Below are 13,078 nucleotides of genomic sequence, written 5' to 3'. Positions count from 1 at the left end.
TAGTTCAACAGCAATTTTTTAACTCACATTTATTGAGTCTTTGCAATGCATGCAATGTTGTTTTCATGGAAACAGCCCTCTTTTCGTGCTCAACGTTTATTGGTTTACATAACACTTAATTAAATTATACAATTACATTAGTTAATGTAGTGGATTGATTTAGTAGGGGTCGGTTAAGAGAGGTTTAACTGCTATTTTTTCTCTGAAGGCAAACTATCAACCTAAGATGTTTGCCTGGAATTGACCTTTAAAGCAAATCACATTTTAAATGTAGAGGTCAATTATCATAGATTGAAAAGTGTGTAATGAATAAGAAAATAGTTTCTAGACACAAAAACCAATTAAGGTAAGGTGGGACCTCTGGCGTGACAGAAGGAGGAGGTCACCAAATCCCCTCGCTGGAAGCAAATGAAATACTGGACAATATTACCAAAACAGCTCTTTCAGAACTCTGGAAATCAACCAAAGACATCCAACAAACTGGCAAGATATATTCGTAAAAAAAAAAATCTGGGGGCACCTGGCTGACACAGTCAATTAAGTTTCTGACTCCTGACTTCGGCTTGGGTCATGATCTCGCAGTTCGTGAGTTCAAGCCCCGCATCGGGCTCTGCATAGAGCCTGCTTGTAATTCTCTCTCTCCCTCTCTTTCTGCCCCTGCCCCACTCGTTCTCTCTCTCTCTCTCTCTCCCTCTCTCTCTCTCTCAGTAAATAAATAAATATTTTTTGAATGACTTTGGGTAAGAACGGTAGGAATCCACAGCTCTGTCTGCCTGTGGCTGGTCCCATCAACCCACCATCCCCGCTAGGATCAGTTAGGACAGGAATTCTAATAAGTGGAACAGGCTGTGTGTGACCAGCAGCTCACTGCCAAAAAGGGGTGACCTGACTTGGAGCTAGAGGGGAAAATCTGGTACTCAGTGTGTGACAAGTGTCAACCTCAGTGATGAACAAACAAAGAAGATCAGTCATCACAATAGTCTGAGGTGGGGGTCCTATTTGGAGCAAACTTCAGACTAGAGAACCAGCCACAAATTTAATAGGGACACACAAGAAATGAGACACTCCTGGAAGAACCTGAAAATCTTTCCACCTACGTCTCTGGCTGACCTGGAGCGGGCATATGCATGTGCAGGAGAGACCAGAAGGTGCCTATGGAAAGTGTGCGTATATACATATATATGTAAGTGTGCATATATATACGTACATATTTTTTAAGTGAACAAAGACATTAGCAGCCACACACTACAAAGAAGACCTATTTCGTGGGAAAGCTGCTGAAGGCAAACAAAAACCCTCTGGGCGTTAAAATCAGAATCCACACTTGCTACCATATCATACCTACAATTTCAAGCTTTGGACAAAAAATTGCGAGATATAAAAAAATAAAATGAAAAAATGTGACCCATGTGCAGGAAAAAAGCAGACGAGAGACGTTGTCTCTGAGTGTCCCCAGATGCTGGATGTAGCAGGCAAAAAGTGCAAAGTAGTTATTACAAGCACATCAAAGAATGAAAGGAAATGGTGTTTTAAAATGAAGAAAAACTTGATGACAGTAATCCAAAAATAGAGAATCTCAATAAGTGGATAGAAAATATTATTTAAAAGAACCAAAAAAGTTCTGGAGGTAAAAAAAAAAACCACACACACACAATAAATAAGAGTAAAAATTCCCTAGAAGGGTAAGCAGCAGTTATGAGACGGAAGAGGAAAGAATTGGTAAATTTGAAGAGAGAGAGATAGCAATTAATCAACCTAAAGAATCTAAAGAAGATGGATAAGAAAGACAAAAGAAAAATGAAGTCTCAGAGACCCATGGGACAACATCAAGGACAACAGCACAGGTGTGAAAGGAGTTCCTTTAAAAAGGAGTTCCTTAAACTCAATAAAATAAAACAGAAACAAAAAGGAAGAGGAAGAAGGAAGAAAAGTAGGAGAAAATAGAGAAATGGGTAGAAAATGTTTTTGACAAAATACTGTCCAAAACTTCACAAATGTAATTAAGAGCATTAACCTATAGATCTAAGAAAAATTTAGGAGAGACTCTTCATGACCTTCAGTTAGGCAATGAGTTCTTGGCTACGATATCAAACACACTCTCAAAAAAGGGGAAAAAATGATAAATTAGACTTCATTCAAATTTAAAATTTGTCACTTCAAAAAACACCCCCAAGTGAATGAAAAGACAAGGCCGGGAGAAAATGTTTGCAAAGCATGCATCCAGATACATAAAGTACTCTTAAAGCTCAATAACAAGAAGACAATCCAGTTTAAAAAGCAGGAAAAAGATTTGAAAATACTTCGCCAAAGATACGCAAATCGCTAATAATCACATGAAAAAATGCTGGATATTTTTACTCACTGAGTAAATAGAAATGAAAACCACAGTTAAATACCACTACGCGCTCGCTAGAATTTCTACAATCAGAAAAAACAAACAGAGGCGCCTGGGTGACTCAGTCAGTTAAGCATCTTCTGCTCAGGTCGCGATCTCACGGTTTGTGAGTTCAAGCCCCGGACAGGCCCTGCACGGATAGTTCGGAGCCTGCTTCAGATCCGATCTCTCTCCCTCTTCCACTCGCGCTTTCTCGCTCTCTCAAAAATAAATAAATAAATCTTTGAAAACCAAACAAACAGACAATACCAAGTGTTAGTGAGGACGTGCTGGGACAAGCACCCTCCGGTGATGCTGGTGGTGATGTAAAACGGTACAGCAGTCCTACTCCTAGGAATCTACCCGAGAAAAATAAAAACACGTGTCCACACCAAGACTTACACACAAATGTTCTCAACAGCTAACAAACTGGAAGCATTTCAAATATCCATCAACTAGTAAATAAATAAATTGTGACACATCTGTACCATGGGATTGTATTCAGAAATAAAAAGGACCAAACTATTGACTTATCCTAATATATGGATAAACCTCAAAATCCTTATGCTGAGTGAAAGCAGCCCGACACAGAAGAAATCTTATCACATGTTTCCATTTATATGAAATGTCCAGGGGCACGTGGGTGGCTCAGTCGGTTAAGCACCTGACTCTTGGTTTTGACCCAGGTCGTGATCTCGTGGTTCATGGGTTCCAGCCCCATGTCTGTCTCTGTGCTGGCAGTGTGGAGCCTGCTTGGGATTCTCTCTCTCCCTTACTCTCTGCCCCTTCCTGACTCGTGCTGTCTCTCTCTCTCTCTCAAAATAAATAGAATAAAAACTTTAAAAAAGATGGGACATGAGCTATTTCCCTGTGAATGGTGTGCAGACAGGAACAGTAAAGAGCCAAACACTCTAAGTCCACGGCAGTGCTACAACAATGGCTCTGGGGACACTGAGGAAAAGGGGGAGGGAGCAGGGAGAGGTAGATTAGAAAGCATTACCAAAAAAAGTCATACAGAAGCTGAGGCTCCAAAGGCACCCTTAGTTTTCATTTTATTTATATTTTTTATTTATTTCATTTTATTACACCAGGCTCAAGTAGGGTTTATTCCAGGCAGAAGAGGACAGTTCAACACTAGAGACACCAGCAATGAAACTGACCTCCCTAATAGACTGAAAGGGACAGAATAACATACAATTGACTCCGTTGACATAGGAAAAGAATTTGATAAAGTTCAGCAACTATTTCTGGAAAACGAAGTCTCTTAGCAAACCAGAAAGAGGAGAGACCTCAGAGTAGACCAAAGTGCATTTCCCTGAAGACGGGACAAAGAAGAGTCCCAAGTATGCTCGCTATCTCTATTAATGCTTCACATAATACTGGAAGTCTTGAAATACTGGAAGTCAAGGCAGGGAGGAAGTAAGATGTTAAGATCAGCATGAAAGAGACAAAAGCTAAATTCTCTGTGGATGATGTGGTCGCCCGTATAGAAAAAGCAACAGTAACACACTTGACCAAGGTTGCGGGACACAAGGTCAACCTAAAAAAGTAAAAATCAGGGGCGCATTGGTGTCTCAGTCAATACAGCACGCAACTCTTGATCTCTGAGTTGTGAGTTCGAGCCCCGTGTTGGGGGTACGGTTTACTTTTTTCAAAAGGTTTAAAAAATTGTTTACAAAGCCAAAATCATTTCTTTTTTAAATGTTTATATATTTATTGTGAGAGAGAGAGAACAAGTGAGAGAGAGAGAGAGAGAGAGAGAGAGACAAAACAAGTGGGGAAGGGCAGGGGGAGAGAGAGAATCCCAAGCTGACTCCATGCTCAGTGTGGGACGGTAAGACCATGACCTGAGGCAAAATCAAGAGTCAGATGCTTCACTGACTGAGCCACTCAGGCGCCCCTAAAATCATTTCTTTCTAACTAGCAATCAACTAGACAATAAAATAAAACGTAAGGTAACCTTCACAATAGCAACAAAAAGCATAAAACATCTAGAGAGTTTAACAATTCAATACGGAGGAAATTTTCAAGTTTTCATGAAAAATAAAGAGTTACAGAAAAGGAGTAGCATTCCATAGTTTTAAATAGGCTCACATTAGAAGCATGTCAATTCTCTACCAAACAATCTCTAAACTCTCTATACTCACAATAAAAACTTGACTTGGTTTTTTAAGATACTTACTCCATGAGAACACTAAATCAACTTTGAAAAAGAAGAAAAAAGAAAAAAATATTGAGAATTTACCAAAGCTATAATGACCAAATACAGATTAACATTAGAGAAAAAGTAGACAAATAGAAATGGAACAAGTATATCTCAGGGGTGTGTGTGTGTGTGTGTGTGTGTGTATCACTTAATAAAGGTGATATCACACATTAGTGAGAAAAGAAGAGATTGCTTAGGAGGTGGTACTGGTAAAATTGACTTACTATTTTAGAAAAGAAAACTAGGACTCTGTATAACACCACACAAAGGTAGATTCTATGTGGATAAGTACCTAATTGTTAAGACAAAATTATGAAATGAATTGATGAAAATTAGTAGAATGTCTCTGTCACCTAAAAGATAAGCACTTTTGGATGAGCACTGGGTGTTGTGTGCAAACCAATTTGACAATAAATTTCATATTTAAAAAAAAAAGATAAGGTCTTCTTAAATAACACCCCAAGTGTACAAACCACAAGGTGAAAAAAAATCATGAATTTGCTTACTTTAAACATTAATTCTCTCTGGTCAACAAAGACCACTGTGGATAAAGTAGACAGCAGATTGGGAGAAGAAACCTGTACTATCCAAACTGATCAGAAACTAATATATAAAATATACAGGGAACACTGGCAAGAAAATCAAAAAGTGGGGCACTCGGGTGGCTCAGTCAGTTGAGCGTCCAACTTGGGCTCAGGTCATGATCTCACGGTCCGTGAGTTCGAGCCCCGTGTCGGGCTCTGTGCTGACGGCTCAGGGCCTGGAGCCTGCTTCCGATTCTGTGTCTCCCTCTCTCTCTGGCCCTCCCCCATTCACGTTCTGTCTCTGTCTCTCTCTCTCTCTCAAGAATAAATAAGCATTAAGACAATTTTTTTAAAACATCAAAAAGAAACAAAGGAAGGAAGAAAACGATAGCAATCCCAGCAGAGAAATGGACAGAAATATGAATTCAGTGATTTATACGAAAGGAAACTCAAAATACTGTTGTTGAAGTGACGCTCACACTCAGTCATCAGAGAATACAATTAAAACAACGATAAAATACCATTTTACCTCAGTTGAGATGGGAAAAACCAGAAATCTGGGTACATTCTCTCACAAAGATCCTTAATATCAAAATTCTTCGGGGAGTTGGAGGCCATCTGAATGTGCATCGTCGCAAAAGCCAGTAAGGAAAGCAAAGGAAAACATCCCACAAAGTAAAATACAGTGGTGGCAGCGACAGGTAGAATGTAAAATGGCAAACATGGGTGGGTTTTTTAAAAATGGCCTTAGTGGGAAAAAAGTGAAAGACAGAAGGAGATGTATTCCAAAATGCCACTTACATTAACTTAAATACAAGCGTACGAAACAATAATACAGAGAATATAGGGCTCGGCGCCACACGAGAGGATACACTGTAAAATCTTAGAATGGTTTCTTATGGACCAAAAATTAGAAAAGGCTGAAGAGAATAAAATAAATAAGTGAATGAGCGAGAGAGAATGTCTCCAAATAATCTGGGATTTTGCTGTCTTTCCTTCCCGTTAAGTGACTTCACAGGCCACTCGTAACTTCCCAGGAAAAATTTTACGTCTTTGAGTCATTACATCATGGATGATGAGCCTGTGCTGAGCGAGGCATCGCCAAATAACAAAACATAAACCTTTCATTTTAATGTAATTTTCAGGGGTGCCTGGGTGGTTCATTCGGTTAAGCGTTCGGCTCGATTTCTGTTCATGGCATGATGTCTTGGCTCGTGAGATCGAGCCCCGAGTCAGGCTCTGTACTGACAGCTCACAGCCTGCTTGGATTGTCTCTCTCCCTCTCTCTCTGCCCCTTCCCCACTTACTCACACTCTCTCAAAAATAAAAGTAAACATTAAAAAAGAGAGAAAGAGGGGCGCCTGGATGGCTTTGCCAGTTAAGCATCCACCTTCGGCTCAGGTCATGATCTGGCGGTCCATGGGTTCGAGCCCCGCATCGGGCTCTGTTCTGACAGCTCAGCCCGGAGCCTGCTTCGGATTCTGCGTCTCCCTCTCTCTTTGCCCCTCCCCCACTCACACTCTGTCTCTCTGTCTCTCAAAAGCAAATAAACATTTTTAAAAAAGGTTTTTTTTAAGACAGAAATGTAATTTTCAGCGTCGTGTGAAATAGAATGACGCCTGTCCCTATAGTCTTCACTTAACCTGGAGAATACTTTGAGTTAGGCCTTGAGAATTCTACGAACTTTATGAGAAAATTAAAAGGAAACCAACACTTTCTTGCCTCATGAGTTTGTTACCCTGATTTTTTTTTCAAGTATTTTTATGCCTATATTTTCAAACTCTGGACCTAGATTTTTTTTTATAACTCGTCTGCAAGTTGAAGATACACATGTACTCCCTACAGTGTGCCTCCCTTGGAATATGCAAAAAGATTAAACAGATTGCAAAATAAAAAACCCCATGTGTGCCAAACACGTGGGTGTACCCACTTCTTGGTTCTGCGTAACCAACGTGATTTTGTCTAAGACACAATTTCTAACGTGGAGAAAATACAAATGAGAACTTCAAGGACACCCTGTAAATGTTCATCAGTTTACTAGTAGTGAATATTTCTTATGCCTTCTGCTGCCTAGAACGGGAAGACTTTGACTTCTGTGTAGTGCGTGTCAGTAAGGAAGAAAATATACTCTGACCCCATGTGTTAGAAGCTTTGTGACCAGAGGTGGACATCCAGAGAGCACCAGGGGGCCCAGAGCAGAGCCCGGGCCACCCGGCCCTGAGAGTCCCTCAAGCCCACGGTAGCAGGCCAGCCCGCTTCTGTTTACTGACAGCCTCTGCTTGTGTCCTGCCAGGCCTGACCCCCACCCTGTCCGCTTCCCCGGGCATCCCTGCAGCGAAACGATCCCACCAGCTCTTGGCACAGGCACAAGGGTCCCCAGCTGGGAGCAGCTCTCTGATCTCCCCAGAAGCCTCCCAGCCTCTGCAGCTATTGATAGTTCAACCAGGGCGCAGAAGGCTTCTCTTCTGTGATTTAGGATAATTTATGAGGAGCGTTCTAACACGTAAAGTTGCCAGACAAATGTTTAAGGACTTACTCATCTGTAAGCAGATGAAGAACATCGTCTGAATCCAAAAGGTAAATGTACTTGTGTTGAATGAGTTCTACGCTATCACGAAAGGAAGCTGAGCCGCTCTTGACCAATTATGGGAAAGGCTCCCAAGCTAGCAATTCCAACTCTCGGGGCGCCTGGGTGGCTCAGTCGGTGTAGTGTCTCTCGGTTTCAGCTCAGGTCATGATCCCACAGTTCAAGAGTTCAAGCCCCGCCTCAGGCTCCATGCGGATGGCGTCGAGCCTGCTCGGGATTCTCTCTGCCCCTCCCCTGCTCGCTCGCTCGCTCACTCGCTCTGCCTCTCTGTCTCTCTCTCAAAATAAATGCGTACACTTAAAAAAGGAGAAGAAGAAAGCTCAACTTTTTACAGCATGTCTCATGGTTCAAAGCGTTCCCCAAGGTGGGCCCTTCCCCCAGCCCTCCTTCCGCCACACAGCCGCCAAAGTTGGGCGAGTCGACCACCTCTGGGGGCACAGAGCCTCCAGCGTGAACGAATCTACCAGGCTGCCAGGCAGACAGCCTTCCCCAGCCTCCCTCACGGATGCTCTGTCCAGCCTTCCACTTGCCAGTAGAACACTCATGTCAGCTAAACCCAGAGAATTCTCAGACCTCAGGAAAGCCGCCAGCTCGGAAAGGACAAGAGCTGACTATGCAATCTAGATACGGGTTTTATTTCAATCCCAGGGTTCTGCTCAGAGCCCGCCTGTTCCCCTGGGCCCTCCCGGGGCCAATCGAAACAAATCCCAGGACAGCAATGCCCTGGGCCACTCACCAGAGTTACTGCCTCCTTCACCGCGTCCACAAACCTTGGGGGTGAGGCGAATTTCCCAGGGCATCGGGGGTGGGAAAAAAAAACAAGTTCTTTACACTTTCAGATGTCCTTGCCACTCTCCTTCCGAACACTCTCTATGGGAACGAATCTCGTTCATTTGCAAGTGGAAGTTGTGAAAAGCTTGAACTCTTTAAATTGATGGGGCTCCTAGGAAGGAAGGGCAGCAGGCCTGTCTCCCCACCCCCCAGCCCCTCCAGGCTGGCTGTCACAGGACCACTGGCCTCTCCCACCTCTCTCATTTTGTGATTTATGCAAGCATGGAAATTGTTCCAAACTAAAGAAAGAAAAGCCACCCATATACCTACCGTCTAACAATAACTGTCATTAATATTAATAATGATTAATTCAACAACTATTCCTACTATATGTAATATTCATTCCATGTGCATATTTTGCATTTTCATATACTCTATAATATAGATAACCTACTGTGTTGTTTTGGGGGTTTTGGGGTTTTTTTTGTTTTACTATAAGTGTAGGGGTACCTGGGTGGCTCAGTTGGTTAAGCGCCCAACTTCGGCTGAGGTCGTGATCTCGTGGTTCATGAGTTCAAGCCCTGTATCAGGCTCTCTGCTGTCAGTGCAGGGCCTGCTTCAGATCCTCTGTCTCTCTCTCTCTCTCTCTCTCTCTCTCTCTCTCTCTGCCCCTTCCCTGTTCACACTGTCTTCAAAAATAAATAAACATTTAAAAAAATCTACTCTAAGTATACTCTGTCACCACACCACGTTATCACATTGTTGAGTATATCCTATGCTGTACTTGTCATTTCCGTGACTTACTTACTGTATAACTAGAAATTTGTGCCCTTAATCCCCATTACCTACTTGTGTCCCGCTTTGTTTTATGTCAATATTATTTTCTAAGCATCATGTATTCTTCAGAATCAGAGATTTTAATAGCCACAAAAACCTCATTCTATGCATATAGCATAATAATTAACTTCATTCAATTATACAAACAATATGTGAGTACAGATCTTCAAAACAAGAAGTAAGAATCACCCACCTTGTCAACACCAAGTTAACATATTGGCATTTGCCTTGCTAATTTGTTTTTAAGAATACATAAATAAAAATAAGTAAAGACCATATCTCTTACTTTGTCATCTAACTTTGGTGAAAAATTACATCAAACATTTTTAATTTTGGTGACTACCTTTCTGCTATTATTTTAATCATTATATTTCTCTATATGGCTATACCATGATTTTCTTATTTAGACATTTAACGTGTCAGTGACTAGCCATTATTAATAATGCTTTGTCTTAACACATAAAACTTTATATACATACCCAATCAGTTCAGTAATAAAAACTCTGAGAACTGATAGGGCCAAAGCAGACTTTATACTGGTTCATTCATACTGACCAATTTTCCTTGCAAAAAATTACTCTCAGAACCACCATCAACAGTTTTTAAAGAATGCTCATATCCCACATTTGAAACAACCCTTGACATAACATATTTAACTTTTTCAATCTCATAGCCAAAATAAAGTATTTCACTATTGAATTTGCATTTGCTTGATTACCATAAAGATTAAGTTTTTTCATACCTCTATTATTGAATTCATCCAATTTGTTATTGTATTGTTCACCTTTTCTCATTGACTTATAGGTTTCTTTTTTCTGTTAAGGATATTCATATCCTGGGGCACCTGGGTGGCTCAGTCAGTTAAGTATACAACTCTTGGTTTCAACTCAGGTCATGATCTCATAGTTTATGGGATTGAGTCCCACATCAGGTTCCATGCTGACAACATGGAGTCTGCTTGAGATTCTCTCTCTCTCTCTCTCTCTCTCTCTCTCTCTCTCTCTCTCTCTCCCCCCCCTCCTCTGCTCACATCCTCTCAAACTAAATAAAATGTTCAAAAAGGTACTAATATTCTACATTATGTATATGATATTTTTTTAATGTTTATTTATTTTTGAGAGAGAGAAACACAGAGTATGAGCAAGGGAAGTGCAGAGAGAGAGAGAGAGAGAGGGAGGCACGGAATCCGAAGCAGGCTCCAGGTTCTAAGCTGTCAGCACAGAGCTCGATGTGGGGCTCAAACTCACAAACCATGAGATCATGACCTGAGCCAAAGTCAGACACTTAACCAGCTGAGTCAGCCAGGCACCCCATGTGTACTGTAACTATTTAATTTGCCATTTGTCCTCTGATTTTTTTATTATTTCTATTTTTTTAATATTTCCATACTAAAAAATAAATTTCATTACTTGGATTCTAGAAATATGGTAGACTGAGCTAGCATCGTCTCCCACCTCCAACCAATACAACCACGTGGAAATGACAGAGCAAAAGAAAAAAATTAAATACCTCACTTAGATTAAAGGAAAAGAGAAACGCCTTGGAGACAAAAAACAAAGGGGCAGGATAAAATCATGTGCCGATATCTTGACACTCCAGATGAATGTCAGAATGAACACGGGCGCTACAGACCTGTGTCTTTTTTTTTTTTAATGTTTATTTATTTTTGAGACAGAGAGAGACAGAGCATGAACGGGGGAGGGGCAGAGAGAGAGGGAGACACAGAATTGGAAACAGGCTCCAGGCTCTGAGCCGTCAGCCCCGAGCCTGACGTGGGGCTCGAACTCACGGACCACGAGATCGTGACCTGAGCCGAAGTCGGACGCTTAACCGACTGAGCCACCCAGGCGCCCCCAGACCTGTGTCTCAATAGCTCCATAGGAATGGCAGATGTCACTCTGGATCCAAAGAAGGTGTGGAGCAAAAATAGAAATCACTCCCTAATACCAGCCCCTGGAAAAGCTATCATCTTCATAAAACAGAAGACTAGCTCAATCAAGGGAAATTCCACTCGGTAATAACTCTTTCAAAATCCAGCACTCAAGGATTTCCCGCAGGAAAAAGGAAAGGAAAAGTAAGAAAAATCTGCTGAAGATGAGCTCACAATCCAAAATCACAAACCACACTCACTACTCATTGGGACAGTGACCTCACGAATACCAAAACTGGGCATCATAGAGCTTGTGAAAAAGACAATCTTAGAAGACTCCTAGATGATTATCCTTAAAATGATTGAAGAGATAAACAAAATTGTATGGAAAACAACAGAAAAATGTGGGAAAAGAATTGGCAAATAAACTTCAGAAATTAGCATTTCACTGTGCAAGATCAACAAAACATTAAACATAACTGAAAAGGTAATTAATTGGAGAAGAGAGATAAAATGAATGAGACAAAGAGATGGAAAATGTCAAATAGAACTTTTAAAAAGGAAAAAAGAAAAGTAATATTTTAAGAGATAATGGATGAGCCTCTTCTAGAATTAATGAAAGATGTGAATCTTCAGTTAAAGTATCATGAGCTCTAAAAATTATACATTTTAAACTTCTACCCCTAGGCCCTACAGTGAAACTCTGGAGCATCAAAGTCAAAAGGGAACATCATAAAAGGGGGTTGTGGAAAAAACAGGTTATCTCTAACAACAACCATGAAACTGACAGCTAACTTCTCACCAGTGACAACAGAAGACAGAACACAAAAGACCAATAGCTTTAAAGGACTAAGAGGAAATACATACCATCCCAGAGTTCCATATGCAGCTAATACATGACTCAGGGGGAGGGGGAAATAGTCATTATCAGGCAAAGGATGAGGAAGTAAAAATTCACTGTCATAACAGAAGTGTCTATCAAAGGTAATAATGCAGGAAAAGGAAAGAGGGGACCCTGGGCCAGGGGTGGGACGTAAGAAGCAAGGAAACCAGCAAATACGTAGGTAAAGCTGTGCAAACATTGAATGAAAAATAAAATTAATAACAGCAATAATGACTTACTTGCTTGTGTTTAAGACGCGTAGAACTAATGGGGCGCCTGGGCAGCTCAGTCAGTTGAGTATCTGACTTCAGCTCGTTTCATCATCTCACCGTTCATGGGTTCAAGCCCCGCGTCAGGCTCTGTGCCGACAGCTCAGAGCCCGGAGCCTGTTTCGGACTCTGTGTCTCCCTCTCTCTCTGCCCCTCCCCTGCTCACCCTCTGTCTTTGTCTCGAAAATAAATAAACATTAAAAAAATTTTTTTAATAATAAAAAAAAGTATGGTTTAGGGGCACCTGGGTGGTTCAGTCGGTTAGGTGTCTGACTCCAGCTCAGGTCACGCTCTCACGGTTCGTGGGTTCGAGCCCCACGTCCGGCTCTGTGCTGACGGCTCGGAGCCCAGAGCCTGCTTCACATTCTGTATCTCCCTCTCTCTCTGCCCCTCCCCCACTCGTGCTCTGTCTCTCTCTGTGTCTCAAAAATAAATAAACGAAAACAAAATTAAAAAAAAACATAGAACTAAAATACTATAAAAAAGAAACATAGGTATGAGAATAGCAAAGATCAGAATTAAACTGTTCTAAAGACCTTGAATTATTCAAGATAAGGCTACTGTTGTGGTTAACCATGCATCTTAAAAATTAAAATCTAACCAATAAAAGAATAGAAATAGAATGAATAAATTTCAAATGCAGCTGAAGCTAAAAAGGGCAATAAAGAATATTTTATTAACCTAAGAGAAAGTAGGAAAGAAAAAAGAGCGCAAAAAAGAGTGGTAAATAGGAACCATTACATAAGACGGCAGCTAG

Source organism: Neofelis nebulosa, chromosome 5, assembly GCF_028018385.1.
Source record: "Neofelis nebulosa isolate mNeoNeb1 chromosome 5, mNeoNeb1.pri, whole genome shotgun sequence".
Lineage (NCBI taxonomy): Eukaryota > Metazoa > Chordata > Mammalia > Carnivora > Felidae > Neofelis > Neofelis nebulosa.
This window is presented reverse-complemented; position numbering follows the sequence as displayed.